The sequence below is a fragment of the Hylobates moloch genome, unplaced genomic scaffold, assembly GCF_009828535.3.
Source record: "Hylobates moloch isolate HMO894 unplaced genomic scaffold, HMol_V3 SCAFFOLD_15, whole genome shotgun sequence".
Taxonomy (NCBI): domain Eukaryota; kingdom Metazoa; phylum Chordata; class Mammalia; order Primates; family Hylobatidae; genus Hylobates; species Hylobates moloch.
Window position 1 is genome coordinate 14,993,893 of NW_026652290.1, and position 25,837 is coordinate 15,019,729.

The following is a 25,837-nucleotide window of genomic DNA, read 5'->3' on the forward strand; positions in this document are numbered from 1 at the left end:
CGTCCCCTTCTCCAGCCCCCAAGTTTCTTCTTTTGCTCTTTTCTTCCTGTTCCCTCTTTCCATTTCTCAATCTCTGTTTGAGTTAACATTAGCTTAGAAGAGCAATGGATTCTGAGACCTTCTACTCATTCTAGTTCGTTTTGTTACCAAATAAGTACTTAATTAGTTGAAAGAAATCACCTGATTTCATTAATGAGGAAATAAAGTAAGTGTTCAACCCAGGAACAAGAAAAGAACAAAAAATCAGCAAGGTGGCTATGAGGCTAGGTTATAGAACCAGACAGGTGGCTTCAAATATGGGCCCCTTTCCTTTGCTAATGACGTGAACTTGGTTGGCTTGTTCACACTCAAAGACTCAATCTTTCCATCTGCAAACTGAGATTCATGTCAGTTTTCTAGGAATTCAGCAGGCTTAATAAATAGCATCCCTCTTTCCCATCCATGTTCTAAAAAAGTTGAGAAAGTGTGAAAGAAGCAGATGGGGTCAAAATTTTCACCTTGATTCATGAAAACAACTAAGTGAGATGATGTAGCTTAGTGTCTGAGCCAAATAAACCTACCAAGTAAATATGAGACTGAGACACTTAACCACCTGCACATGCCAGACCGGACCTGAAATGCAAAGACCACAAAGGTTACACATCGGGCATGGAGGTACGTCACCTACTGACTTTTTGATGGGAGAGGAGGAGAAGAAGAAGTAAATAAAAGAAAAAAGGAAGAGCTGAAGTCAGTACACCCAAATTATTGTCCTCAAATTTACTAGTTCAATGAATCATCTTATTACTTCTGGTAGAATAGTGATTAAGGGTTAGAAAAAGACAGAAGTGTTTATATCGGGGGAAACTTCAGGGGCTGGAAAGAACTATTTCCCCATAATTTTCCCCCAGGTTTCTGAAGTCTTAGCCCTTTGTGTCTAGACATTGCACTCATCGTCAGTCAATAAGCGCCGCCCACTCAGGGAAGGAGAGCAGCATTTTTTTACAACAGGCTGTGTCCAGGCTCTTGTACTTTTCCAATACCAGCCATACCTCCACTGGGTTGTCTCCCAGACCTACAAGTGGCTCTTTTACATTTTGTTCCCGGAAGACTCTGGAATGAGTCACAATAAAATGTTAAATAAATGGACTCTAAGGTGGTGTTTTACCCAAAGCTGAAAATTCATTATTCATACCCTGATCTCTTTCTTTTTTTTTTGAGACAGAGTCTCGCTCTGTCGCCCAGGCTGGAGTGCAGTGGCGCGATCTCGGCTCACTGCAAGCTCCGCCTCCCGGGTTCACGCCATTCTCCTGCCTCAGCCTCTCCGAGTAGCTGGGACTACAGGCGCCCGCCACCACGCCCGGCTAATTTTTTGTATTTTTTTTAGTAGAGACGGGGTTTCATCGTGGTCTCGATCTCCTGACCTCGTGATCCGCCCGCCTCGGCCTCCCAAAGTGCTGGGATTACAAGCGTGAGCCACCGCGCCCGGCCCCTGATCTCTTTCTTAACCTCGAAGTATGTCCAGCCATATTATTCAATGTAGCCTACTAGGGCACTGCAAAAAGTTTGAATGTAAACCTCATGAGTCAATAATAAAATTTCCCCCAACTAGAGATTACAGAAAGAAGTTAATTCAAGTAGTGTTTCACTTGTTAAAGTTTGTTTCTTTTATATAATAGTCCAAAAGAACCCCCCATCGAATTCTTTTTTATTTGCAAATTACAGATAATTTTGCAAATGTAAGATTATATATATATATATATATATATATATATATATAATCTTACAACTTCCAGTCCATGCATATATATATATATGGTCATGTGCCACATAATGACGTTTCAGTCAAGGATGGACCACATGTATGAAAGTAGTCCCATAAGATTATAATGGAGCTGAAAAATTCCTATAGCCTGCTGACTTCTTAGCCTTTGTAGTCATATCACAATGCATTACTCACATGTTTGTGGTGATGCTGGTATAAACACAACTATTGCTCTGCCAGTCTTACAAAAGTCTAGCACAGGCAACTATGTATAGTACATAATACTAGACTGTTATAATAAATTACTATGTTACTGGTTTATGTATTTACTATGTCATATTTTTATGCTTATTTTAAAGTATACTCCTGCTTACAAAAAATATGTTAACTGTAAAACAGCCTCAGGCAGGTCCTTGTAGGAGGGATTCCAGAAGAAGGCATTGTTATCATAGAAGATGACAGTTTCATGCGTGTTATTGCCCCTGAAGACAGCAGGACAAGAGGTGAAGAAGAAAAACAGTGATATTGATGATCGTGACTGTGTATTGTCTCAGGCTAATGTGTGTGTGTTTTAGTCTTTAGCAAAAAAGTTTTAAAATTAGAAAATAAAATAAAAAGTGAAAGCGTATAGTACATAAAGAAAAAATATGTACAGCTGTACAATGTGTGTTTTAAACTAAGCGTTATTACAAAAAATGTCAAAAAGTTAAAAACCGTGAGAAAGTTTATAAAGTAAAGTTACAGTAAGCTAAGGTTAATTTATTGTTGAAGAAAAATATTTTAAATACATTTAGTGTATCCTAAGTGTACAGTGTTTATAAAGTCTAAAGTAGTGTACAGCAATCTCCTAGACCTTCACATTCACTACCATTCACTCACAGACTCACCCAGAGCAACTTCCAGTCCTATAAGCTCCATTCATGGTATACCAGTGTGCTATACAGGTGTACTATATTTCATTTTTCATGGAGTATTTTTACTGTACATTTTCTATATTTAGATACATAAAAACCATTGTGTTACAATTACCGACAGTATTCCATGCAGTCATATATAGGCTTATGGCCTAGGAGCAATAGGCTATACTATACAACCTAAGTGTATAGTAGCCACTACCATTTAGGTTTGTGTAAGTACACTCTATGATGTTCGCACAACAACAAAATCACCTTAGGATGCATTTCTCAGAATGTATCCCCATCATTAAGCATTACATGACTGTATGTGTATATGTGTATTTATTTACATACGTATATAATAAAATGGATCCAACCCTGCCTTTTTTATTTTCAACTTTTATTTTAAGTTCAGGTGTATAAGTGCAGGTTTGTTGCATAGGTAAAATTGTGTCACGGGGGTTTGTTGTACAGATTATTTCATCACCCAGATACTAAGCCTAGTACTCATTACTATTTTTCCTGATCCCCTCCATCCTCTCACCCTCCACCCTCTGATAGGTCCTAGTATGTATTGTTACTCTCTATGTGTCTACGTGTTCTCATCATTTAGCTCCCACTTACAAGTGAGAACATGTGGTATTTGGTTTTCTGTTCCTGTGTTAGTTTGCTGCAAATGATGTGATCTCATTTCTTTTTGTGGCTGCATTGTATTCCATGGTGTATGTGTACCACATTTTCTTTATCCAGTCTGTCATTCATGGGCATTTTGGTAGATTCTATGTCTTTGCTATTGTAAATAGTCCTACAATGAACATACATGTGCTTGTGTCTTTATAAAAGAATGACTTCTATTCCTTTGGGTGTATACCCAGTATTGGGATTGCTGGGTCAAATGGTATTTCTGTGTTTAGGTCTTGAGGAATCACCACACTGTCTTCCACAATGTCAAACCTGCTTCTTACTCTTCTCTGACTTAACTAAAGGGCATGTGATGCCAATATAGAGTTAGTTTTCCTTCAGCAGATGCAACCTGGGCTGTTTTCTCCGGAATAGCTTCAATTTTCTTCAGGACTTTGGAAGTTAAATTAGTTAGACAACGAGACTCTGATGTCCATGATTTTCTTTTTAGAGTCCAATAGAAATAAAGTCACATAATTATCCAAGATATTTAGAAAACAAGAGACTTACTCTGAGAAACATTATATTCCTAGAACCTAGCACTTGGTATTGCCAAGAGCTGGAGAAGATATCCCATGTTATCTGAGCAAAAGAAGAACGCCTTTGGTTTATCTTTAGCCGAGTGCCTCTCAGTTCACACCAGTTGCCCAGAATCTGCAATCTGTAACCTTGCTTAGTCGGGAGGAAGCTCCTTGCAGATGGTTCCCTTGGAACTGTGCATTTGCTATCACTCCTTGTTCTCTCAGACATCACTGCTTTCTTGGCGAGTTAAAATTTTTGCAATGGTGCAGTCCCAGCTCCAAGATCCTTTTTTGTGTGTTATTTTTTCTTTTATATCCATATTTTCAAAATCTGTTCATTTATACTTACACCTTGAGTCTCATGTTCTTGCCACCCAAGTTCCGAATTGAGTCAGCCTTTGCATTTATCAATGTGACCCTTTCCACTGCCTCCTATTTTTGAATTACTTATGTCTGAGACACCAGTCTTCTATGGAAAATTTTCACCCCAGTCAGAGCCACCATAAGAACACATGTTGGGAGGTGGTTATGGAGTCTGTAGGCCAGCCACAGGAGTGCAGTCTTTGTTCTTTCTCGATTTCTTTGTTGTCTGATCTACAGTATCTACACTTTAAAGATTGAATCTTATTAATGCACATAGAACTCAGTCTGGCACCAAAAACTGTGGCTTAACCCTCTTACATCTAAAAGGTCAGTGCACAAACTGTTTTTCTTGTGACAGATTTTATGCTGTTTCAAGCGTTACTTCTAGGGTAAGCTACAGGAACTTGCCACTGAGGCTTTCTGCAACGGATAATGCAAGTTGGTGGCTGCTGAGATCCAAACACAGCCTGTATCTTTGCCATCTATGTGGCCAGCATTTGCTGAGGTCCTTATAAGGCTGCCATGACTGCAGAGAAGCTATAACATTGTTTGCATGCCCTGCCTGAGGCCTGAGTTGCCTACACATCTTCAGAAGCCCTCCTCTGCTCAAGGTCAGGGCCTTGCATAGAGGTTAAGCCTCAGTGGCAGAGACGTGTAAAGCCTGAGAACCATTCACTTGAAGCTACTCATGCATATACCACTGATATTATGAAAATGGCTACTTCACTCTGGAAAAAGCCACAATAAGCATCACCAAACATTTAGCACAGCTGATTGAAGCCTTATGGCCTGTCCACAGCAGCTAAGAGCCAAGGCTCGAGAGAAAAAATCTGCCTAGGCTAGTATACGCCTTTACAAAGCACCAAGATAAGAATGTTCTTCCCACACACTAAACTCATGGCCCCAAACCATATTTCTTACCCACATCAAAAACCTCTTCATGGAGATCTTCAGCTTCTCTAATTATTCTCTTTGTCTTTATTGCTCAATATTTCTCCGGGTATGTGTGGGAATTGATACCCTCATTCTCTGTATATTCTCTGATCTAAAAAGATTGAGAGGTGGAATATATCAGGAAGTCACAAATCACCATGTGCAGATTTCCAATGGACACATCAAACCTGTTTCAACACAATAAATTCTCAGCCTATTTTTAGAGTATAAAACAGTCCAGAGAATAAGGAGAAAGAAATTTTATGACAATGCATTCTTTGGAGAATACTGCATGAGTCTCATCTGATGCCATCTCCAGCATGAGCGGTTGGCCCATCCACCTCACCTTAATCCTTCCAGTGGTTTCCAAAGTGTAATTTGGAGAGGTGATTCCCATGGGTGAGGGTCATAGCTGACTGAAATCCTCCCTGTGCCTGATAATCCTGGAGCATGAGAGATCTTCTGAATGGTCTATAGAGATGCTTCTCTATGGGGATTGCCCTGCTTTTCCAGTTATTTCCAAGAACAAAGAAGCAGAAGTGCTTCCCAGGGACTGGATGTGGGTCCTTGGGAGAGCTGATGCGAGTCGTCTAGTCCAACAGAACACACCAGATGGAGGTTGGAGGGAGAGGGAAGAATGAGTGGGAAGAGACAGAGTGAACATCTCAGGGCTCAGGAAGGAGCATAAGCAGTCAGCACCTCGAGTGGTGAGAAGCTGGAGGTGTTCTACTCATGCATTGTCTTTCACATGAACAATAACTTCAAAAGTGGGCGGAAAGCATTCTCCCCACACAGCAATGCCCATTTAATAAGTTTGCTATGATGATCGACTTGGTAATGCATGTAAAAGGCTTAGGACAGCTGCTTATTAGCCTATCATCAGTACCTACGTGTTTAACATTATATGACAAATGCTCGGTGAATGTCTTAGTTCCACTCTTTCCTAATATTTATTGCACACCCCTTGCCCCACTCCTTTCTAGTGAGCTTGCATATACCGTCATTTCTGCTATAATGCAACATACGTGTTCCTAAGAATTGCTGCTCTGTGTAACGTCAAGCAATTAAAACCACAGAGCTGTGGATAAATCGGCTTAGGCACACAACACCCATAATCAGTGACACATTTTTTAAACAGATAGAAATATAATAAAGATGGCAGCACATCCTGTATCTAAGACAAAAGTGGAAATTAAAACAAAAATGGTAGCGCAGTTTTATCCATGTTAAATGGTTGAGAAACACATATCACATTGAATATGGCACCTGGAGTTTGCTTGTGGAAGCGGACAGCTCTGGGTTATTGTGAAGTGAGGGAAGGAGCATCCTCTGAAACCAGACAGAAAGCTATAACGCCAGATGTAGACGGGTGTGGCTTGTGGTCCTCGTGAGGTGTGTGCATTTGTGTGCTTTGTGTATTTCTAGGTGGCTCCCTTCAGCTGAGTGCAGTTTTCTGTGTTTACCTACTGCTTCTCATGGACAAAAACTCATGTAAACAAATGCAAAATGTATGTTATCCTCAAACTGATGATAATATACCAATTATGTTGGAAGAAATTCATATTTTCAAAATGAGCAGAACTAACAGTACATATTTACAAACCAGAAGCCACACATCCCCTATCCTGCTTTGAAAAGGGATAATTTATAAGAATGTGATCTCCCAAGTGCAATAGTTAGAATCGTTGGATTTAGGCCACGAGCGTTTGCCAAAAGAAATATATAATGGAGAAGAGAGTTCTGGAGACCTTTGTTGGGAAAGCCAGAACATCCTCACAGAGTTACTGAACTCTGGCTAAATTATATGTGAAGACCTAGACAACACCTAAAGAATTATTGTGCATTTTGAAAGCAGGAAGAGGAAAAGGAGGAAACAAATGACTCTGATCAATTCTTGGTAATAACAAAGGAGATACGATTCACACTACACTCTTATGTGATAAATTCAAATGGTAACTAGTTTTTGTCTATTTTTGCCAAAAATGAAGACATAGGAACATAGGAAAAAAACAATGTTTACTAAATCTATCAATCAAAGCCACTAAATTCTAATTCTTCTATTTCAAGATCCATTAAAAAGAAATTTCTGGGGCCGGGCGCGGTGGCTCACGCCTGTAATCCCAACCCTTTGGGAGGCTGAGGTGGGCAGATCACAAGGTCAGGAGATCGAGACCATCCTGGCTAACACGGTGAAACCCCATCTCTACTAAAAATGCAAAAAAAAATTAGCTGGGCATGGGGGCGGGTGCCTGTAGTCCCAGCTACTCGGGAGGCTGAGGCAGGAGAATGGCGTGAACCTGGGAGACAGAGTTTGCAATGAGCTGAGATCGCACCACTGCACTCCGGCCTGGGTGACAGAGCGAGACTCCATCTCAAAAAAAAAAAAAAAAAAAAAATTTCTACTTATTTATTTTTAACTTTTATTTTGGGTTCAGGCATACATGTGCAGGTTTGTTATATAGGTAAACTCGTGTCATGGGGGTTTGTTGTATAGATTATTTTGTCACCCAGGTACTAAATCTAGTACCCAGTAGTTATTTTCTGTCTCTCTCATCTCACCCTCCACCCTCAAGTAGGCCCTGGTGTCTGTCGTTCCCCTGTTTGCATCCATGTGTTCTCTTCATTTAGCTCCCATTTATAAGTGAGAACATTCGGTGTTTGGTTTTTTGTTGCTATGTTAGTTTGCTAATGGCCTTCAGCTCCACCCATGTTTCTGCAAAAGACATTATCTCATTTCTTTTTACGGTGGCATAGTTTTCTATAGTGTATATGTACCACATTTTTTAATCCAGTCTTCCACTGATGGGCATTTAGGTTGATTCCATGTCTACACTATTGTAAATAGTGCTGCAATGAACATATTCGTGCATGTGTCTTTATGGTATATTCATTTGGGTACATACACAGTAATGGGATTGCTGGGCCAAATAGTAATTCTGTTTTAGGAATGTCTACTTCTTTGTTTTTGGAGTGAAAAATAACAAATAAATCCAATCAAACAAGAATGTATAAAGGTTTTTTTGTATTTTAATTATTAAAATATTGAAAAAGGAATACATGAATTATTTATAAAAGCAAATTGTCAGTCACTGGAGGCAGGTGCCAAAATAAATTCTTCTCTTCAGTGTAATAAAAACTGCCCTGAAGCAAATTGGAATATAACATCGATAATGACAATAAATCATAAATTCTTATAACTTTGTAAAAAATTTAATATTTGTGCATTTCTGAAGTTCTTTGAACCTTCTTTTTTATCATCAGTGTTTCTAGGTAGTGTTCATTTCTTCAGACAGAAGGTTCTTAAAGAGTCATGACTGCCTTATTAGTTATGTTCGTGTTTCCAAAACTTCCAGTCCATTCCATCGGCGGTGAGCCACTTCAGCAAAATATATTTTGGACCATGAATTATTGGGCATAATGTAACAAAGCAACTGGTTGTTTGACATTTTTTGTTTGTTTGGTATCATGTAGATAGTTATTTTTAGAACCAACTGTAAATGACTTTTCTCTAGCCTTTTTTTTTTTTTTTTGAGATGAAGTCTCACTCTGTCACCCAGGCTGGAGTACAGTGGAGCAATCTCAGCTGTCTGCAACCTCCACCTCCAGGGTTCAAGCGATTCTCCTGCCTCAGCCTCCCGAGTAGCTGGGACTACAGGCATACGCCACCACACCCAGCTAATTTTTTGTATTTTTAGTAGAGATGGGATTTCACCGTGATAGCCAGGATGGTCTCGATCTCCTGACCTCGTGATCTGCCCCCCTTGGCATCCCAAAGTGTTGGGATTACAGGCATGAGCCACCGCGCCCGGCCTTCTCTGGCATTTAACAAGTGTCATGCTATAGTTGATGTGTCAGAAATATCCAGTGAGAATCAGGGAAACCTCATTAGAAAGAATTCCTGATTCATTCCCATATGTTCCTGAGCTGTTTACTATATTACAGTATGGTTTCAGTTCCTCTTATTTCTTTCCCTAATCTTTGGGCTCTAACAAGGTATATTCTTATTATAATCTCTCTGTTGTCTCAAAATCTAACACAGTACTAAGTACAAAGTTTCGTCTATATTGAATAGTTAAATGGAATGAGTTCATTACAAGATTAGGGCTGAATTAACCCAGTTTGGCATTTTACATATTTGATTAATCAAATGGTAGCTAGAACCTCTATTCTGCTTGGTTTTATAAATTCAGTAGGGGACACATGCTGGATTTAATTTCTCCCTCATTTCTAATAGACTAAGTCAGTTTAGGTCACTGTGAAGACATGGGTGAGGTCATGAACTTCAGTCTAGGGCTGCTGTTTTATTGTTTAGACTATCGCGGCCCTCCTAAGCCAAATTTCTTATATACTTTCAAAATAAAAATGCAGCAAACTAGTGTGGAAGTAGCCTCCAGAGCATTCTGCCCCTCACCACCCCCGGCCCCTCCAAAGTTAGACTTAATCTTCTTGTTTCCATGTCAAATCCAAACTGGACCACCATCACTAGTTTCCTAGGAAACCCTGAAAAACTGTCTTTACATAACTCACTTTGCCCACTATTGGAATGCTGCCACTTCTGGGGAAAGGCACAGCAGCTGTTCAGCTGCCTCATAGCAACACTTCACAACAGTGTGGGCGGAAAGCAAAGACCAGCAATATACTTAAATTAAACTTCCCTGGGGAGAGCAAGGTACCAGGGCAGAAGGTAATAGTTTAGAGTCGAGAGCATCTAATTAGTCAACAGACCTGCCCTGAAAGCGAACGTAGTGAATTTTTAATGAAATCAAGAGACCCAGTGTTTTGTCTCATCTTCCACTTGAAAGGCACTGATACATATTTAACTGCTGTCATCGAAAGAGTCCTTCTGTTTCAAACATACTTCCAAAGAAGTATTTATTTTTATTTTTATTTTGAACCAAACAACAAAAAAGAACACCCACAGCAAAGAATAAAGGTCAACTGGGTTATGTTTTCATATAATTCCTACTATTTCCCCAAAACTTAGTGACATTTCATCCAGCTACCCCTTGGACTAGCTAGAATTGCCAAAACTCAGATGACAATGCAAGTAGCATCGTTTCAACCTGGCTGTGTTCTCTCTTTAGCACAGAAACAAAACACATGTTTATAGCAGCCATTCTTTGAACCGTGATTCATAAAACAGGGGTAGAAATTAAAAAGGTAAAGTCAAAGTTGCCAATAGTAAAAGGAAAATATTTGAACGGATGGAATCAAAACTGCCATGTAATGCTGTGCAGTTTGCTCTGCATAAAGGCACCCAGCCAGCAAAACAAATGGAAGCTTAAAATGCAGTTTGGGCTCCCCTAACCAAACTGTGCACCCAGGAGCCAGGCGACTACTTCCCAAAGAAGGGGTACCTTTTTCTCAGCACAAAGGCGCCATCTGTTGGCCATCTCAACAGAGGGGCTGCTTTCTTTTGGCGGGTTGTGGTCATTCAGAGGGGAAGCCAATTTTTCTAGTGGAAACCCCGCATAGAATGGGGGACCCTAAGAGGCATTCTTGTACAAATACTTCATTTTATAGATAAGAGAACAAACACCAGGGGCCCAGTAGAGAACAAAAATAAGGACCTCTGTTTCAGAAAGCAGAAAAAGATGTTATTAAAAGTACTAACAGAAACTTTTTTCTGTCTCTCCATGAATTCTCTGAAATTGTCATGGTGTCTTTATTTGCTTCATGTTATTGATTTAGTGTGATTCTAAGCAAAGAAAAATTTAAAACATAATTATTAGCATTAATTTCCCTTTTCGTCTTTATTTTGTGAAATGCCAGTTTTTAATACGAATGTAAATACATTTTGTTGGTTACGCAGAATCACTGACACTGTCCACTTCCTATTTTGTAGGTTGTACACGCCTACTCATTTCCTTCTTATCAGAAGAGTGAAAACGCTGCAGAAAACCACCTCTTCTGTTTGTATTTCACTTCTGGAAACATGCACATCCCATCAACTCTCTCTATCTTCAGTTTACTGGTGAATAAAGAAGGACTTAAAGGTAAGGAGACCTTGGCTACTCCTATATTCCAGTGTTGTCTTCATTTCCAGCCTAAGTGGTTGGCTGGTACATGGAGGGAAGTAACAGGAGTAAGAATGGCTATCATAGGTTCCTTGTTCCTGTTTGTTTCCCAGAAGGCCATTGTCTTATTTCTCCACCGGAAAGCAATTCTGGTTTGAATGGAATACGTGGACTCTAGGGATGTCAGAGTCTCTGCTCACTCCCTTGGGAATGGTACATGCTTACCTGTACTCTTGAGTCTTTCTAGACTCTCAGGCATTGTGAGTCTACTAGAATTTTGTGTCATGCAGCATTGCAGATGCTATAAGACAATGGGGAACTACAAGGAACATGCAAAGTGTGCATATCTCCTCTGCTCACACATAGGTGCCATTGTCCCATTAGACTTTACTTACAAAACACAAGTTGAAGGATTAAATTATTAAGAATTTCAAGACAGTAACTGGAGAGCATTAAACCAGGCACAGGGCCCTTCTGAGGACTGAGCACAGGTTGCCAGCCCACAAAACTGGACATGAGAAATATTAAGTGATTTGCCTAATAAACAGAGATAAATGCCTTTCAACTTCAGCTCATTTCTAAGCATTAACTTCTATTTACTTTTTTTTTTAGCTAATAAACTGACCTTTCTAACAATTCTTCAGTGTTACTATTAGATCAGCGAATAATGGGATGTAAATGTTTGGGGAAGGAAGGATGCTAACAGTGATTGAATGCTCATGGTGCTTTGCTGTGCTTACCTGAATGATCTTATTCATTACGATTCTAATGAGGCAATGCATTTTTAAAGCTGGATACTTAAAACCTTAAGAAACCAAGTAACTCATCCAATGTCAAGTAACTTATGTGTTGAGAAAGCATGATCAATGAGTTATAAACACATGGAACTTGAGTTCTGTTCCCAACCTCCCTTTCAAAATCTATTCAGTGGCGTGGCTTTCCCATGACTCTAGATGGAGAGTCGGGCGGGCCCTTGAGTTTCTGCCTGCTTGGAGGTAGTGAACAGTTTCTCCACTCACTTTAGGTAACAACTCAGATTCAACTTGGAAGCTGAAGTGTCCAGGTGTCTGTAACATTCACATGTCTGGATTGACTTAATGTTAAATTTTCTTCCCTTCCCTAGCTGGGCTGTTGAAATTGGCCACCCCATTGCCAACAGTGACACAGCACTTCCTCTTTCCTGCTTGAGTCTTCCTCCAGTTATTAGTTTGAATGGGAGTGGTTCGTACTTACAAAGTGGGGCGTGGAGCATAAAATATGGGAATGGGGAAGAGAAATTTCTTATTGGGATGAGTTTTGTGCCAACTCAGACTTCTCTTAATCTCAAGGATTCTGTTTTAACCTGGGTTCTCAGAATGCAGAACCTGCATAATTTATTGGGAACTGTAACCCTGAAAGTGAGGGACAGGGGTAGTGAAACAAGGCAGGTTCAAAATAAGGATGTTTCAAGATGGTCAATGTCAGGATGGCTGGATGTTCACTCCTATGGGATCTTCTGGAAAGCTGAGTGGCATGAGCTTTAGGATCAGTCCTTCAGCAGAGGAAGGAGAAGCTTTTGTTTGTTGGTTTCTATGCACATGTATCCAAAGTTTCATCCCATGAGACATTAGCTCTCTTAGAGTTCCAGGATGAACAAGAATGATTACAAAATAATTTTCTGCCATGTCACAGGGATGGGCAACAGGAATGCTGGATGGGCTTGATGTATGGTGTTGCCAAGAGGCACCTGCAGGAAGCCTTTTGGGGCCCATGCACAGCCCATCACTGAAGCTGTGGCCAAAATTAGAAAACAAAGAGGTTTAGTGGATCTGATATGATGCATGAACAGTGTCTAACATGGGTGCTTTCCTAGGTTCACTGGAGGAGATTCAACTTGGGCCCTGCAATTCAAATTCTAGGTGTGTGCCCTGCCTCCTCTTCAGATGTTTCCCTTCCAAAAGCCTGGCCCTTGGGCAGCTCACTTCATAGCACATCTCACCTCTTGGATATTGGAGTCTCATTTTCCTCTTCCCAGTAGTCCTTTTGGGCAGGACTTCAATAGCTCCGGGTCGGTTCTCTCTGCAACAAAAGTCTGCATTGGGTCCTAGTAAAACAGTGACATATTCCTTGGCCTATCATGGAAGGCAAGTACAGTTACTCCTGAAATAAACAAGCAATTCACCCCTGTTCCACCAGCCAAGCAGCTTCTATAACTTTCTATTTTTCCCTTAAGATTTCCTTTGATGAAAGTCAGACCCCAGTGCACCATATTGTCAAATGAGAGGACAAAGCATTCACAATTAAGTCTCACTTTAACGCCTCTCTTCTTTTCGGTAAAAATCACTTTGTTTGGTGATTGACTTTATGATGATGAACATACCTGAAAAAGTCTGATGGAGAGTAAGAAATACAGCTTTTCTAAACAGAAATAAGGCTTTCAGGGAATGTTCTACAGGACTATGAGTTCCTTAAAACACTGCAATTCATTTCCCCCTATAGGCTGGCTAAATTTACTGTCCTCTCAGTGTGAGAACTAGTCTTCTCAGACTCCTTGAAAAATGTTCCAATCTTTACTGTTTTTAGAAAGTACTTGGATATGACTAGAAAATACCCATCCTTTTAAAGAATTTTTAAAATTCTTAAATTGAAAACACCTCCATTAATTTTAGTAATGCAGAACACAAGATAGAACTGAGGATTTTGTTTCTATTCTTACTGTAGTGTCTAGCAAAGTTATATAAAATTAGGCATAATATATAGTGATTACCTGAAAAAAATAATTTGAAATAAGCCCAACATTTCTCTGCCTTTTCTTGATTAAGAAAATTTGGAGGTCAACTAAAAAGCACACACTTATTAAGACTTTAACTGAAATATTGCTCTGTGGATCAGGAAAAAAAGAAATTCCAAGAAACTCAAAAATTCAGAGCATGAAAATATACTGATCTTAGTGAAGACTGTATTAGAATCAGAAACAGATGACAAGGGGAAGGGAGGAGAAAGTGGGAACCAACATTCAGCATGAGAATAGAACTGTGTCTATAGTCATTCTGTGAATTATTAAGTTTTCACCTTTGGAAAGATGTCTTCACAAGGCTAGTAGTTTTAAGTACAAATGGGGATAATGCCAAATGATGGTTTTCATGAAAAGACTGGTATAGCTTAGAACATGCAGTTCTGAATAATATTGGAGTAGGAAAGGAAGTCAACAAGCTATTGTGTGTGTATGTAATGGACTTAATTAGAAAACATGGATTTGTAAGAAGTTTACTTCTTCCAGATCATTCTTGGGGCTATTAATACGAAAACTGAAAGTCATTAGTGACCAGCGTTGCCTAAAATCTTACCAGGTCAACCCAGCTGTTCTGTTATTTCATGAGAAAACTATCAACTGTTTAATCATTTTATTTGTATTAATAGTTTTATTACTTTAATCATGATGAAGAATTCTCTAAATGATCCTCTTGCCAAAGATCGTGTTCACCTTCAAGCCTAAAATGCCTACAAATTAGATGTGCTGTTTTCCCAGAAACAATGTTTCCCTTACTATTAATGAGTAGTTACTTTTATTGACCCAGACAAATGACAGTTTAAAAGACATCATCAGAGGATATTTAAGATTTTGTTTTGCCTTGTTTTATTTATTCACTCCAATGCTAATGATCTGGAGGAAAACATTGTTTCATTGTTTTATTCCTTCAACAGTATTATATTATTTAAGCAACAACTGCAGCAAAATCCTCAGGTTTTGGAAGAGGCCCATTAGCTAGCGGCACTAAACAGAAGTCGTTAAAATTAATAACTCAATGCAGAGGATTCCTGCTTCTGAAAACGATTAGCATCTCTTTCCTATTCGTACTTTTTCTTCTTTGTGTGTGTGGATAGAAACATGATCATGCTTGTTGCCCAGACTGGAGTACAATGACACGATCATAGCTTACTACAGCCTCGCCTCCCGGGCTCAAGCCATCCTCTCACCTCAACCTCTGAAGTAGCTGATACCACAGATAAATGCCACCACGCACGGCTATTTATTTTTATATTTTATAGAGATGGGGTTTTACCATGTTGCCCAGGGTGGTCTCAAACTCCTGGGCTCAAGCAATCCTCCTGTCTCAGCCTCCCAAACTGTAGGGATTACAGGCATGAGCCACCCCACTCAGCCTGTCCTTTTCTTTACAGTGAATTTAAGTTTTAAAAGTTGTGCTAAATTTATTTGAACATCACATCCTGCAGGACATGTCAGGATGCACCGTGTAAGCCATGAACGTTCTAATACTGCAGGGATTCAGTGAACTTTCCATTTCCATACAAACAACCTCCATTCTTCTGTGCCTTCCTTGAGGTTTCCTCTAAGATGCCCTCTTCTAACAGGAGGAGTAAAGCCACAGTCAGCCTGCTAACAGCTGCACAGCAATCAGGAAAGTGAGAAAATTGAACTACCAGTGACACATGTTCCATCTCACCCGTTTTTGAAGAACTGATGGAGTGTGATAGTTCACCTTGTACCTCTTCACCTTTACAGCACAACTTGAATGGGTCTGGCCCAGTGCTGGACAGTTGGAGGCTCAACTTCATACATTATGCTATTACTCTCTGTGGAACACGTAATTTCATATTGCTTTTAAAACTATCTGTTTGCTTCCCTCCATATAGATGGGAGAATACTGCTACTGGGAAAGCATTACATCATGGTAGGGCTCAGGGAATTTGAGAGCCAATTACACGGTGTTTTTTTCTCTTTAAGATTAAAATTTTAATATTGAACATTACTGTTTTTCTAAGAAAAACAACTATAACTTCTAGACTATTCAACACTATTTTAATTATAATTAATGTCTTATTTATCTCATGCATTGTGAAATCTGCAATTTACTTATTTAATAAAAGCAACATTATTAGATATCCATTAAAATCTATAAAATGCAATTTTCCATTACTGAGTAAATAAATTTCTCAGTGAGTGGCTGTTTCTCTTCTCCCAACCACTGATGAAGCAACATTATTCATTAGTTTAATTTACCTAGTTGATAATACATTGCTGCAAACATTACTTTTCTAATGCATCCCTGTACTTGCTTTGTGCGTATGCTTGAGCTGGTTAGGAGGCCCTGATAATTGTTTTAACTGTTGACAGACTGCAAGATGAGCTAAACTTCAGCTTTCAACGAAGATAGACTGAGTCTGCTTGTATTGAGATATCTGACTTATCCTTAATTACAAGACTTGTCCAACTGCTTCCTAAAACGTTGGCACTGCATTAGTGAAATCTCTTTTTAATTGTTTCAAGTAAAGACATTTGCCATTGTCTCTGTACCGTATTGTGCTTCTCCTACAGACTCTTAAAATTCATGTATGTCAATCTTATTGCTCAGAATCACAAAAGTAAAGATTCAAGCTCTTTGATATCTGTCTAATATATAAATTCTTCCTTTCACTTATCCATGTTCTGGAGACTTTGAGAGTCATCTAATCCAAAAATAAGAAGGCAAAATTCAGAATCTCTGGAAAATGGTGTCCCTAGGTTTCTAAATGACTACTGACTGTGTCCAAAATCTGCTACAGTTAAAACAAGCCATTTGTCTCTAAATCTTTATTTTAAAATCCCATACCTATTGTATAAAATGCTTGGATGTCAAATTTGTTAGTTATATATTTATTTGCAAGAGAATTCTTCCCAACTTCACCATGTCCAAGTAAAATTGCTTTTAAAAGTGGTATCTTTCTCAGCTTTGCTGATCACAAGCTATTTGACGTCAGATCTCTTGACTTCAGTTTAGGCATCATCATTACCCCCTGACATCCTGCAGCTCTGAGGAAGACACAGGACATTCCCTACGTTGGCCCATCTTGATGAGACTACTGAATGTAAAAGGGTTGGGATTGGGACAGAGAGGGCAAGTCCATTTCAAAGTTTTGATTGAGGAAAAATATTTTGGTTGGATCGTAATTTCACCTTTCAAAATCAGACAATAGTAAAAAGATAGGACTATGGAAGAGAACATACACATGCGTGCACCGCCCCCCCCTCCCCCCCCACACACACACAGCTATGGAGGCAGAATGGCCTAGCAGAAATAATGGTAGTTTTGAAATTAAATTATATAAAAACCTGGGTTTAAATTCTAAGCTCAAAATTATATCAAGTGATTTTAGGTAAGATAGTTAACATTTCTTAGCTTCAGTTTCCCCTTGGAAAACCATAGATATTAACTATCTATGGAACTGATTCCTGGTTCATAGCAGCCATGCATCAAATTGTACCTACTAGAGATCTAGGAAAGAAAACAAAGAGTTGGGAAAGCGATTATACCTTGAATTTTAGTCAAAGCAGAGTGAAAAGGTTAGCTAGAATTTTCCTCTGTGTAATTTACTTAGAACAGGATTAATGTATTAGTAATTTATTCTACACTAATAGGTACTGATTATTCAGGGAAAAAAACCATGAAATATAGTACATATGTGTGTATATACTGCATATATATATATATATATATATAATACTTATTATATAATATGCATGCACATGGCGAGCACGATACTCCCCTGCCATCTTGTGGTAGCACAGCTATATTATATTTTCAAGTGTAATGAATTTTATTTTAATGCCATGGGTTCATGGCAAATAAATAAAACAAACTCATTTAAAAACACACACACCCACACAGAGAGAAAGAGAGAAGAGTTTTTTATCAGCATATACATTATTCAACAACTTTGATGATTTTGTTTTGCAAATAAATGGATGCGATTTTATTTTCGTAAGAAGAAACTCGTTAATTGATTATTTCCACCTTTTATTGAGTGCTTTCCATGTATAAGCACTGTGTCAGGTCCTGGAGGCACATGGCTTAATAAGAATATATTGTCTGTCCTCAAGGTAGAACTGACGATGAATACTATTACAATGTCGGAGCCATGACTGAGAGATGTTCGAGAAATCCTTTGGCTGAACCACCTAGCTCAGAGTGGTGCATCGAGAGATACTTACAAAAAAAGAAAACACTACAGTTGAGTATTAAAAGGGTGGTAGAAATTAGCCAGGCAGAGTAAAACTTGGGGGAGTAGAGTGGCTGAAGAAGTGGAATCAAGGCAGAGGGAATATGATGATTGAGATAAGGAGTAAAAATTTCATTTCAAAACCTAATGTACTTACTACTCATTTGCCAGGTATCCTGCTAGGTGCTGGGATACCAGAGTAGACAAGGCAGATATTGTCCCTGGCTCTCTTCAGGATCTTTTTTTCCTCTTCCCCTTTTCAAAATCTATGAACTAAAAGGGAAGGGTTTCTATTCTTGGGCACACCTGTTTTATTCTTTGTTTCTTGACTGTCATCAGGTTTTTTACAGCAGTTATGCTCTGTTAATGAATGTTTTTGACTCTGTTGTAACATGAAAGTTGCATTTTACAAGGGAAGTGGTAGAAATGTGAGGAATGTAATGAAAAGAAGGAGTAGATCGTGCTAAAACAAAGGGATTTGCCCTGATATTGAAGGTTGGAAAAGTCAAACGTGACCTCCATGACAAAGTGGCATTTAATATAAAGAATGAAGTAAGAATGAGAGTTAACCAGGTAGGGGGAAAGATGAATGGCTGAGAGGAAGAACTTTTGCTGCACTGGGAACAGTGTGAAGCCCAGCACCAGGCACCATCCTTTCCCCTGAAATCAGAAAGGAGTTTTACGTAGATAGACCATAAAGTAGAGTAGTTATTAAATGAGGCCAGGCCCACTCCCCGAGATATTAACAGTCTAATCCTGGAACCTGTGAATACATTATATGACAAAAGAGAATTGAGGATGCAGATGGAATAAGATTGCTAATCCTCTGACTACAATGGGGAAATGACCCTGGACTGTTGAGGTGGGTTCAGTGAAACCACTTGAGGTCTTATTCACAATAGCAAAGACTTGGAACCAACCCAAATGTCCAACAATGATAGACTGGATTAAGAAAATGTGGCACATATACACCATGGAATACCATGCAACCATAAAAAATGATGAGTTCATGTCCTTTGTAGGGACATGGATGAAGCTGGAAACCATCATTCTCAGCAAACTATCACAAGGACAAAAAACAAACACCACATGTTCTCACTCATAGGTGGGAATTGAACAATGAGAACACGTAGACACAGGAACGGGAACATCACACACCAGGGACTGTTGTGGGATGGGGGGAGGGGGGAGGGACAGCATTAGGAGATATACCTAATGCTAAATGATGAGTTAATGGGAGCAGCACACCAACACGGCACATGGATACATATGTAACAAACCTGCACGTTGTGCACGTGTACCCTAAAACTTAAAGTATAATAATAATAAAATTTAAAAAAAAAGAAATAAGGAAGGGAGGGAGAAGAACGAGTCAGAGGAATGAATTAGAAGAGGGAGGAGAGATTCAGCAAATGACAGAGAATTGGCCCATGACTGTTGGCTTTAAAGACAAATGCTGCAGTCAAGGGCCAAAGAATCCAGGTGGCCTCTGAAAGCTAGAAAAGACAAGAAAGTGAATTATCCTATGGAGCCTACAGAAAAGAATGCCGCCCTGTGGACACCTTGATGTTTACCACAGTGAGACTCCCGCTGGGCTTCTGGCTTCAAGAACTATAAGATAATAAATTTTTGCTGTTTTAGACCAGCAAATTTGTGGTTATTTGTTATGACAGCAACAGAAAATTGCTACATTAGATGTGTTGTCAGTGGTAGATTAGGGAAGCCCTCTAAGCTACATTAAGGGGTCACTATTCCATAGCTCAGGAAGGAAAATGACATGTTTGCATATGCAAAGATCACACCAACTGGTTTCACTGAGACTCAATGGTGGGAGCAATAGTGGCCCCAGGGGAACCTGGGAAAGGGGGTGTTGCATTTGTTTGCTAATACGTGATAGTGATGGCAGACTGGGAAAAAAACAGACATTCATTTCAGAGATACTTAGGTGGGAAAACTGATGATGTTTGCTACTTGATGGATGGAAATGGTAAGACAAAGTTGAGACTTAATATCAAAATTGTGAGTTTTATTGTGCACATTAAAAAATGAATTTTAAGAAAAGAAAATCAGATTGGCTCATTAGATATATTGTTCGATTACATAATGATATCAGTGAGCCTTGGAACAGCAGTCAAAAATGTTCAGTAACAGAACATACATTGCTTTCAAGACCTGATGATAGTCAGGAGACAAAGACTAGAGCAGGTGTGTCAAAGAAAAGAAACCCTTCCCTTATTTTTCACAGATTTTGAAAAGGGGGGAAGAGGAAACACAAGATCCTGAAGAGAGCCCAAAAAATAAAGAAAAGAGAGGGTTTGTCATAAAAGACAGAAGGAAGAGGGGTGACTTCATTGGATAAATCATTTTTAAATCTCTATTTCTCAGACATGGGGCTAACTAGTGGGGATTAAATAGTACCAAGAGCAAGACACCTTGCCCTTAGATTGTATTTGGAAGGAAGACAAGCAAGTAACTGGGTGATTTTCAAATGGTCCAATAGACATACATTGTTTTATGCGATGTTCCTGCTGATGTTGAATATCTTTCCATATGCTGTTGGCTAGTCAGAATCCCTCTGACATATCCTGCTCCCATTTTCTATTATTGTTTATTACCATTATACTAATTTATAAGAGCTTGTTGTATATTCATGATACTGGTCATTTGTCTATTAAATGTTTTGCAAATATTTTCTCCAATTTTAATTTTTCCAAGCTAACATTATTTACAGTATTTTTTCCTTTATGTATCCAAATCTGACTTAAACTTTAAAAACTTTATAATCAGGATAGTTTTACTTTATGTCTTTGGCATTTTGGTTTTTTCTTAGGAAGGCCTTATTTGTCTTTATATATATATATATATATATATATTTTAGACAGAGTTTTGCTCTTATCACTCAGGCTGGAGTACAATGGCACGATCTTGGCTCACCACAACCTCCGCCTCCCAGGTTCAAGTGATTCTCCTACCTCAGCCTCCTGAGTAGCTGGGATTACAGGCATGCACCGCCATGCCCCGCTAATTTTGTATTTTTAGTAGAGGCAGGGTTTTTTCATGTTGGTCAGGCTGGTCTTGAACTCCTGACCTCAGGTGATCCACCCTCCTCAGCTTCCCAAAGTGCTGGGATTACATGCGTGAGTCACCGTGCCTGGCCAATCTATTCTTATAAATACATTCATCTATAGTTTTTTATTGCTATCTAGTACTTGTACATATTTATGGGATACATGTGACATTTTGATACATGAATACAATGTGTAATGATCAAATCGGGGTCACAATTTTAGCATCTCTATTGATATCTAATTAACATAAAGTGCACATATTTGTTATGCACAATTTGATAAGTTTTAAAATAGATATCTATCTGTAAAACCATCATCACAATCAAAAAGATAAACATATCTATCACCCCAAAGGTTTTCTCAGGCTTCTTTGTAATCTGTTCCATCACCCTTCACACCCATCTACAGATAAGTGTCAATCTTTTTCTGTCACTAAAAGTTAGTTTGCATTTCTAGAAACGTATATAAATAGAAGCATGCAATATGCACCCTTTTATGTCTTTTACTAAGCACAACTAAACTACTGAGATTTCTCTCTCTTGTTGCGTGTATCAATAGCTCATTCCTTTTCATTGTTTAGTAGTATTTCATCATATAGCTACAGCACAAACTTTTTTTACCCAGACTTCTTTTGAATAGTTGTGGTGTTTCCACTTTTTGCCATTACAAATAAAGCTGCTGTAAACATTTGTATATGGGCCTGGGTATAAACATGCTTTCAGTTTTCTCTGTTAAATATCTAGAAGCGGAGTGGCTGGACCATATGAAAGGCATATGTTGAACTGTTTAATAAACTGCCAAATTGTTTTCCAAAGCAACTGTAGCATTTTACACTCTGACCAGGATTTTATGGGGGTTCCAGTTTCTCCACGTCCTTTCCATTATTTCTTATGATCAGTCTTTTCCATTGTAGCAAGTGTAATGCATGTGTAGTGGTATCCCATTGCAGTTTTAGTTTACACTTCTCTAATGACTAGCAGCGTTGAGTGTCTTTTCCCCCAGGCTTATCTGCCATTGTGTGTCTCTTTTTTGGTGAAGTATGTATTCAGATCTTTTCCCCATTCTTAATTATGTTATTTGTAGAATCTGTTTCAAGACTGATGACCATTGTAGTCAGTGGTCACGTTTCTGAAAATCAGTCAATCAGGGAAGTCACCTATTTTTCAAAATCAGACGGTGAGCAAAAGGCTTACTTCCTGAACACATTTCTGAAAGCTGGCCAATCAACAATAAACTTAACCTGAGCAGGGTGTCGTGCCTCACACCTGTAGTCTCAGCTACTTGGGAGGCTGAGGCAGGAGGATCTCTTGAGCCCAGGAGCTTGAGGCTGCAGTGAGCTATGATCAACATCACTGCACTCCATCTGGGCAACAGAGCAAGATCCTGTTTTCTGAAAAAACAACAAATAGCTTACCTGAATAAGCACACTTCCACTGCTAAGATCAACCAACTCCTGACTTTGAAAGTTGGCCAGTCCCTGAGCTCTACCTCTTCCAAATCCTCATGCAAAATAAGCTTCCTGCTTTGCAATCAGGGAAATGGTGCGTAAAAAACATAGCTCTCTTTATTTAAGTAATAAACTCAGATTTTTTTCTAGGTGTTGAGTGGTGTCCTTTCCCCTCAATGCCACTTAGTTTATAAAAAACTTGTTTTTATGTAGGTTTTGTGGTTTCGAAAAAGTCTGTTACTTCTTTTCTGAAAGAAAGGAATTTTTTTCATCCAATGTATTGATGAGTTCATCCTTTCTTCACTTTTTAAACATCTCCTTTATCATAAACTAAATTACTAGGTAATCTTAATTTTATCCCAAACACTTAATTTTATCAAAACACTTCTTTGCATTTCCATCTTTTTTTCCTAAAAATGCAAGTGCTGGTTACCAAATGGTTCTACTTTTCTGACATCAGAATCTCTTTTACACGTCTTGTATAACTCAAAAATCAAATTGTGTGATATAATTAGAGGTAGTCAGTTTATTTAGTCTTACATCTGAATATTTCAAGTTTATCTATTTGATCATAAAACAGGTTTTTTTAAAATACTCTTGGGCTTTCTCATGAAAAGTAGTGACAGAACAAATGCATTGAAAAAGAGGAAAGATAATGGTGTAGACAGGTGTTTTCTTTCATGTTCAATCGAAAGGTTTTTATTTTCAACTCAGAATCTGGGAAGCTTCATGAGATTAGGGCTGTTGTACTTTTATTTCTACATGCCTGGCAACTGGAGCAATGCCTTCCACATGGTATATATTAACTAATTGTGGGATGAATGATGAAATTAATGAATGAGTGAAATAAATAATTTTGTCTTCCTGTGCATATTTATGCTAAGCATATAACAGGGTAAAATTAAGAGGCATTATTCTTATTTACAAGTAATTACAAAAGGGTGGGTTGGACAACTTAGTTTTTGTGAGTTGAATATAAAAGTAACCATGTTTTCTCGCTAGGTGATAAATCATAATTTGCCAGACAAATGGTGTAGACTCTCAATACCTGGAAAGGTATAAGTCACTGGGGGCTAAAGAGATTGAGTCTCCCTAAATACAGGCCTACATTTAGACACTGAAATGATGTTGATATATATATTTTAACATGTCATTCTGTCTTTTAATCTCCTTATATGTAATACTTGTTTCCTTCTTCCTCCCATTCACCTTTTTCTTTAATTAGCAGTTTGGTCACTTAGCACTTGACTCATTCAAGCCGTTGAATGACAGCACCATGTTAGAGATGCCCAAAGGTCAACCAGAAAGAAACAAAGACGATTTTGTTCCTAGATTTATAGTTTTAAATGAACTCAGCATAGTTTTAGTCTATATTCTCAAACATTGTCATTTCCCCAATATTCTTAAAATCTTTCAAACCTTGAAAATCAGCACATAAGAATATAATGATTAATTGTCTCATACCTATACATAGTGTATTCACTTTCTTGTTGATCATGTTATTGTTCTATTACTATCAAAATAATAATTGTGGAAAGGTATGAAAGTCTGGTACATTGAAACAAATGAACCAGAAGAGATTAAGAAGACATCATAGAAAGTGCAATGTGCTAACTTGGACTGGATCCTGGAACAGAGAAGTGGAAAACTGGTGGAAAGACTAGTGAAATACAAATGAGGTCTGAAAGTGGTCAATAGAAATATTTAATAGTAACGTAATCAAAGTCGAGTTCTTAGCTTTGACAAATGTTCCACAGTCATGTAAGCTATTAGCATAAGTGGAAGTTGGATTATACTTATACGTGAACTCTGTTTTATTTCTGCAACTTTTCTGTAAATATAAAATTATTCTAAAAATAAAATGCTTATTAAAAACTAAATATAAAGTAATATATTTTTCAGTAAGTATACTGAAGTGATTTCTAAATTAATTATTATTACATCAAAAGTGAGACTTTTACTTGTCTTGTTTACTGCGGGTAGCACATGGAAAATGCTCAAATCACTGAATTATAGAGCATCAATGAATAATTTTCTTTAGTTTTCAATATGAGAAGAGTGTATTCTCCACTTCAGCCACCAGGTGGAAGTATCAGCACATCAGTTAAAATCAGTTCTTCATTGGGAGGTTTAAAAACTACTCTTGGAAAACAAACAATTTTTAATGTTATGATATGATGTTATTATACACAGTAAGAGGAAGACTTCCCAGTATCATGATGAAAATCAAGAAAGATATAAATTGGCTGTGGACAGGACTCCAGGATACTGAGATATCCAGAAATAAAGTGAAAAAAAAATTTACCATTTATTTAAACATTTCCAGACATGGATATAAGTGCACATGGATAAAAGTTGAACAGATAGCAACATCTGGAGAATTAATGGACATTTATCTTAGCCCAGACATAAGTGTAGCATGCAATGTCTGAAACTACCAAGGCATGGAAAGCTAAACTGATCAGTGTGATGCCGTCAGTGCTTTCAGTATGGGTGATATTCGAAGTACAGGAGAACCATTTAGACTGAATGCTACCATTTAACGGCCCAATCTGCATTCTCCCTGCTACCATCTTGATGACACTTTCTACCATTCAGGAAATAAAAGCACTTTCTAGTGTCACCCAGTGCAATATCTAATTAGGAAGGCAAATTATAAAAATAAAAGTGGAATTGCAGTGTCTTTCTATCCAAAAATGAGGCTGGCTTTGTAGTTTCTAATCCATCAGTTTCTTTCATTACTTTGAATAATCAGGCATTTGTTATGTCTAACTTTATGTCAATCACATTCTCAACTCTCTGTATAAACTCTTTCAATAAAGATTGATACAGGTATGAGAAGAACCAGAATTTTTTCAAAAATATTATATTAGACACAATTTAATATAAGGTGAAATCTAGTGATTCAGTCACGATTTGATCTGTTACTTTCACATACCACGTTCTGTAAGATGCTCACAGGCTACTGAAATAAATAATGATTTGCCCTTGTCCATTTTCTGAGTTATACAAGTTTTTAGAGATGTGTCTGGTGTAAAGTGCATCATTGCCTGCTCTTCAGTTAAAAAGACTTTTGAAGCCTGAGAAATTAGACCAAAAAAGGATTAATCATAAATAATCTTTTAAATAAAGAACATCTGCCATTAATATTTTAGAAAGTATCATTCTGAAACTAAAACTTCTAATACT

General features: G+C 38.2%; 1 long non-coding RNA gene across 1 annotated transcript in view; it reads left to right on the forward strand.

Annotated features, from left to right (window-relative positions):
• The window catches only part of LOC131381350 (uncharacterized), a 320,268-nt gene that overhangs the window by 31,306 nt on the left and 263,125 nt on the right, over positions 1 to 25,837 (forward strand). Inside the window, exon 2 of the long non-coding RNA XR_009210028.1 lies at positions 10,984 to 11,134. This is a non-coding gene — a long non-coding RNA (uncharacterized LOC131381350). The remainder of the gene's footprint in view (positions 1 to 10,983; positions 11,135 to 25,837) is intronic.